Raw genomic sequence first — 6,000 nt, 5'->3', positions numbered from 1 at the left:
GTGTGAATTTTGGTAGTGAGTGTGTGTTTAGGAATTTGTCCATTTCTTCTAAGTTGTCCAATTTGTTGGCATATAATTTTTCATAGTATTCCCTGATAATTGCTTGTATTTCTGAGGGGTTGGTTGTAATGAGTCCATTTACATTCATGATTTTGTCTATTTGAGTGCTCTTTCTTTTCTTTTTGAGAAGCCTGGCTACAGGTTTGTCAATTTTGTTTATTTTTTCAAAAAACCAACTCTTGGTTTCATTGATCTGTTCAACTGTTTCTTTGGTTTCTATATTGTTTAGTTCTGCCCTGATTTTTATTATGTCTCTTCTTCTCCTGGGTTTGGGGTGCTCTTGTTGCTCTCCCTCTAGTTCCATTAGATGCGCTGTTAGATTTTGCACTTGCACTTTTTCTAATTTACTGCCGAGTAATATCCTGTAATATGACAGTATCACGTTTTATTTATCCACTCATCAGTTGATGGACTTTTTTTTCTACTTTTAGATTATGTGAATAATGCTGCGATGAGTATCTGCCATGAATACGTGTGGATATATGTTTTCATTTCTTTTTTTTTTTTTAAGTTTACATATTTATTTTGAGAGAGAGAGACCAGGAGAGGAACAGAGAGAGAAAATTCCAGGCAGGGTCTGCACTGTTGCACTGTCAGCACGGAGCCCGACACAGGGCTCGAACTCAACAAACCATGAGATCATGACCTGAGCCAAAACCAACAGCCAGACACTTAACCAACTGAGACACCCAGGCCCACCACATGTCCTCATTTCTTGAGGATATATGCTTCGGAGCAGAACTGCGGGGTCCTACACTGACTCCATATTTAAGTGTTTGAGAAACCACCAGACTGTGAAAATAGTTGTGGGTTCCAGCTTCTCCACGTATTCATTAACGCTTAGTATCATCCATCTTTTTGATTGCAGCCATCCTCATGGGTATGAAGTCATTTCTCATTGTGGCTTTGATTTGCATTTCCCTAAGAGCCGGTGGAGTTGAGCATCTTTTCACGTGCTTATTTTCTGTTTGTATATCTTCTTTGAAGAAATGTCTGTCCAATCCTTTGTCTATTTACTAATTGGATTATTTTTCTTAAGGGTTTCATATATCTTTAATCTGGATGCAAGTTGCTAATCAAATACATGACTTATAAATATTTTCTCCCATCTTCCATACTTGAAAATCTGTTTCTCCCATCTCCATTTTGCGGGTTGTCATTTCAGGTTCCTGATGGCATCATTTGCAGCACGGTTTTTAGCTTCAGTGTTGTCCACTTTTTTTCTTTTGTTGTTTATGCCTTAATGTCATATTTTAGAAACCTCATAATCTAGGGTCACCAAGATTTACTTCTGTATTTTCTTCTAAGAGCTGTATAATTTTAGCTCTTCCATTTAGGTCTATGATCATTTTGAGTTAATTCTTGTGTATGGTGTAGTAATTGTCATTTATGCATATTTCCCCCACCGAGCTATTGTCATCTTTGACCCTCGTGTATCGACTAGGAGCTCTGCTGATGTTACCAAACGTGTGTGTGAGCGCCAAAGAACTGGTTCGCTGGGTTCAGTGAATTGTGGCTGCATGTTCTATGTCCGCTTACATCAGAGGACATCAGGCCTGCCCTTCTGTGAAGATTGTTGCTTGATTATTTGCTAGTACATGGTTGAGGATATTATCCATCCTTTCATTTGACAAAATATATTGGATGCTTCCTTCAGTAGAAGTTGTTTCTCTCTGCTTTCACTTCCTGGGCTTCTTTGTGCAACAAACTTATTTTTATTTTGTGGCTATAGCTCACTGTATTTCCTCGGATTTTGTCTACCAGAAAAGTTTTAGTGCTCTTCCTAAAGAATGGCTAACGCCTCATGGCACTCACTTTTATATTGCTCTCACTTCTGGTTCTGTATTATCATTTTTATCTTTTTATTCTGTTTTCTTTACCTAGTTAGCATTCTTTTTATTTTGTCTTTTTTTTTTTTTATATTTATTTTGAGAGAACGTGCAGGGGAGGGGCAAAGAAGGAGACAGAATGCCAAACAGGTTCCATGCTGTCAGCGCAGAGTGTGACATGGGGCTCCGCCCCACTCATCATGAGATCATGACCTGAGCTGAAATCAAGAGTCGGACACTTAACTGAGTGTGCCACCCAGTTAAGTGTCCGCTCCTGTTTTGTATATACATTTCAATTAATATTTTGGAACAAAGTTGAGATTTTTTAAAAAGCGGTATGGAAACCAAATTTTTCTAATTGAGAGAAAAAAATCAGGAAGTATTTATAATTATGCCAGTAAGCTGTGCCTATAGAGCATGTAGTTGTGTATAGTCAGTTTTGTCTTTAATTCTAATGTTTCAAAGAAAAGGATTCAGATCATTCTCTATCGTGTAGCTGGGGACAAGTTCATGATAGCTGACCTAGTTGGCACTGTGAGGTAGCTATGTCATTACAGGGTAGTTAGTACAAACCGCAGATGAACTCATGTAGCATTTTCTGTGGCTAAACTAAAAGTGTGTGTGTGTGTGTGTGTGTGTGTGTGTTTATAATACTTTGTGCCTTTTGATACTAAACTCCTTTCGGTACTTGTTGCCAAGTAGGTTCTTAAGCCTTGTGGCTGTGCCTCATCTCCTGGCCAAAGGGCTAAATCTGAGATGAAATCATTGGCCCAGAATGGAAGCACAGGACAGGTGGGAGACCAGGCTGGCTTGTTTACTGGCAGCAAAGCTCACATGTGGACACTGGTCACGGGAGTAGAAGTGAACCAGTGGAATACAGGATTTTGTAAGCAGCGTAGACATGGTGGTCATCTCCCTCACAGTGACTCAACAGGTTCAGGATTGGCAGTGTCACAGCAAAGAAAATGTTACGTAAAACTGTTCTTAGAAGGACTGTCACTGAACTGAACCTCTGCTGCCTAAAAACAGCTGGCCTGTGTACCTCACGGCCAGTGAAATTGATCCTGCCCCCAGGCTGGTCCTTGGAAGTCTTTAAGGACCTGGACTGTTAGCAGTCTGTCTCCCAGGAACATCGCAAACTGTGGTGTCTTGAGACAGGCTGAGGAGGGAGACACGTCCTTCCTCTAGGTCGGTGGGCCTTTGGCCGGAAGACCATTACTGTGCACAGAGCAGTGTAGCTTGGCTTCAGGGACAGCATCCTCTCTGAGGGAGGAGGCCGTGCCTTCAGTAACCTGCTCACATTCTAAGCAATTGCTGATTTTCATAGAGCTTCAAACTGGAAAATATTACAATTTAAACTTCTTATAAATATTGCTCTATTCCCTGATTCACATATTATTAGAAGTGTTAATAGAGAGAAACTTTTACTTATAAGTGACAAGTATTTACAAGCATGTGCCCCACCTATACATCTGCCAGCACTGAATGGATGACACTTTGGAAAATGACATAAAGCTTTTAGAGAATTTATAGGTTCAGAAGACATTTCAGAAAGCAGCACCCGCATAAGAAAGCTGACCAGGAAGGCCAGGGCTCGCATGGTGTTTTGCCTTCCATCTGGGGAAGGCTAACTACCCTGCTTCAAAAAACAGATTTTCATTTCTGTTTGTCACACCACCTGAAATTCTGGTCGGTATCTCCACCCAAATGCCCCTGTGACCAGGCCAGAGATACCACATTTATATTCTATTAAAATTTTTTTTAATGTTTGTTTATTTTTGAGAGAGAGAGAGGGAGGGAGACACAGAATCAGAAGTAGGCTCCAGGCTCTGAGCTGTCAGCACAGAGCCCAATGTGGGACTCAAACTCAAAACTCCGAGATCATGACCTGAGTCGAAGTCAAATGCTTAACCGAAGTCAGATGCTTAACCGAAGTCAAATGCTTAACCGACTGAGCCACCCAGGCACCCTCACGTTTACATTCTAAAAAGCAAACCGATGGGGTGCCTGGGTGGCTCAGTCGGTTAAGCCTCCAGCATCAGTTCAGGTCATGACATGATCTCACGGTCTGTGGGTTCGAGCCCCATGTCAGGCTCTGTGCTGACAGCTCAGAGCCTGGAGCCTGCTTCAAATTCTATATCTCCCTCTCTCTCTGTCCCTCCCCTGCTCATGCTCGTTTGCTCTCTCCCTCAAAAATAAATAAACATTAAAAAAAAAAATTAAAAAGCAAGCAGAAACAGTTGGACTTCCCAGATAAAGCGTGTGTGTAGACTGCCTCTGGATTAGAGAGTCACTTGGGCAAGAATGATGTGTGAGCACTTCTAGGCAAGCCAGGGGGTTCTTCAGAATCCCTGAGAGCAGTGAGGGGCTCTGGGTGCTGACAGACCTGAAAGAGGGGAAAGGGTGTTTGAAGTACATGCTGGGGAGGCCAGCATGCCATCTGTCGGCGCTTAGATCAGGGGTCCAGTGAAACTTGGTCTTGCGGGAAAAGGGTCCTTGGAGGACGAAATGAATGCCAGAAGGAAGGCGGAGGCTACTGCAGATGGGACTCTTTCAGGCAGGTTTCAGAGGAGATTCTGCACTGCCCCTTTGCCTTCCCTGCACCTCATCTCTGCTCCCAGCACTCAGGATAAGACTGCGTCTTCTACAAATAGACTCTCATGGTCTGAGGACTTGCCTCCCTGAACCCTCTAGACCTCCTTGCATCCAGTTCACCAGTGTAACCAGGTGCATCCTGGAAGGAACTGGTGGAGATCTAACGTTTCTAACATGGCTTTTCTTGGGGAAATACATTCCAAGTCACAACAACCAACTGGTTGGCGGACTTGGAATATGGTGGGAGTTGCCCATATTGGGAAAGGCTATTTTGGTGAGCAAAGCATACCTGACTTGACTGTGTGCTGTTCTGTGCCTGTTAGAATAAAGGTGTCTGTTGTTGTATAGACGAATTAGACTCAGAAGAATGTTTCTTCCTAAATGGTTATGTTGAAAAGCTCTTTGAACTCAGTATTTTTATTCCTTTGATTTCTAGTCTTTGTCAAACACTTAGAAATTTCTGCTCTGTTCCATGAAAATAACTGCAGGGTCTTGGGTGCCAGGGTGGCTCAGTCAGTTAAGTTTCCAGCTCAGGGTCCTGAGATCAAGCCCCATGTTGGGCTCCACACTGAGCGTGAAGCCTCCTTAAGATTCTCTCTTACTTGAGATTACTCTCCCCTACTCTATCCCTTTCCCCTGCTTACTTGCTCTCTCTCTCTCTCAAAAATAAAAAATTTTTAAAAACAACTACAGAGTCAAAATTATGGAATTCTCAATTTTACTTATTCATAGATTTAAACATCCATATCTAGGTTACTGTGTCTGTTTTCATGCCTCCTAGCCTTGTACATCTTCTGTGCTCTTTTTTGCTAATGGGATTTTTAACTATTCATCAAAGATAGAAACCTATCTTTAACCCTGTCAACTTTTTTATTTTTTAATTTTTTTAATGTTTATTTTTGAGAGTGAAAGAGAGAGAGGGAGGGAGAGAATGAGTGGGGGAGGAGCAGAGAGAGAGGGAGACAGAATTTGAAGCAGGTTCCAGGTTCTGAGCTCTCAGCACAGAGCCTGACACGGGCCTCCCTTACGAATTGCAAGACCATGACCTGAGCTAAAGTCGGCCTCTTAACCGACTGAGTCACCCAGGTAACCCTGTCAACTTCTGCTTTATGTCTTATATCCCACTTAGACACATGATCTCATCTTTCCTCTTCTTCTAAAGTTTCATTTACTTCTTTTTATCATCCCTACCATAATCCTTATTGTCTCTCACTTAGGAGTATTACAGTGAGATTTAAAAGAGATTTTACCTTCTTCTAACATAATTTTTAACATTAAGGGTATAATTCATAATGGGCTATGAAATCAGTTTAATGGTGGTGACTGGAATTGTTAAAAAAATTCTTTTAATCTTTATTTTTGAGAGAGAGAGACAGAGTATGAGCAGGGGAAGAACAGAGAGAGAGGGAGACACAGAATCTGAAGCAGGCTTAGGCTCTAAGCTGTCAGCACAGAGCCCGACCTGGGGCTCAAACCCACGAACCATGAGATCATGACCTAAGCTGAAGTTGGACAC

General features: G+C 42.0%; 1 protein-coding gene across 4 annotated transcripts in view; it reads left to right on the top strand.

The window, feature by feature from the left end:
• Window positions 1–6,000, top strand: part of TTC3 (tetratricopeptide repeat domain 3) — a 122,462-nt gene that overhangs the window by 94,028 nt on the left and 22,434 nt on the right. The window lies entirely within an intron of this gene.

This window comes from Crocuta crocuta, unplaced genomic scaffold, assembly GCF_008692635.1.
Source record: "Crocuta crocuta isolate KB4526 unplaced genomic scaffold, BGI_CrCroc_1.0 scaffold84, whole genome shotgun sequence".
Taxonomy (NCBI): Eukaryota; Metazoa; Chordata; class Mammalia; order Carnivora; family Hyaenidae; genus Crocuta; species Crocuta crocuta.
The sequence above is the reverse complement of the archived record's forward strand: the minus strand, read 5'-3'. Positions and strand labels throughout refer to the sequence as shown.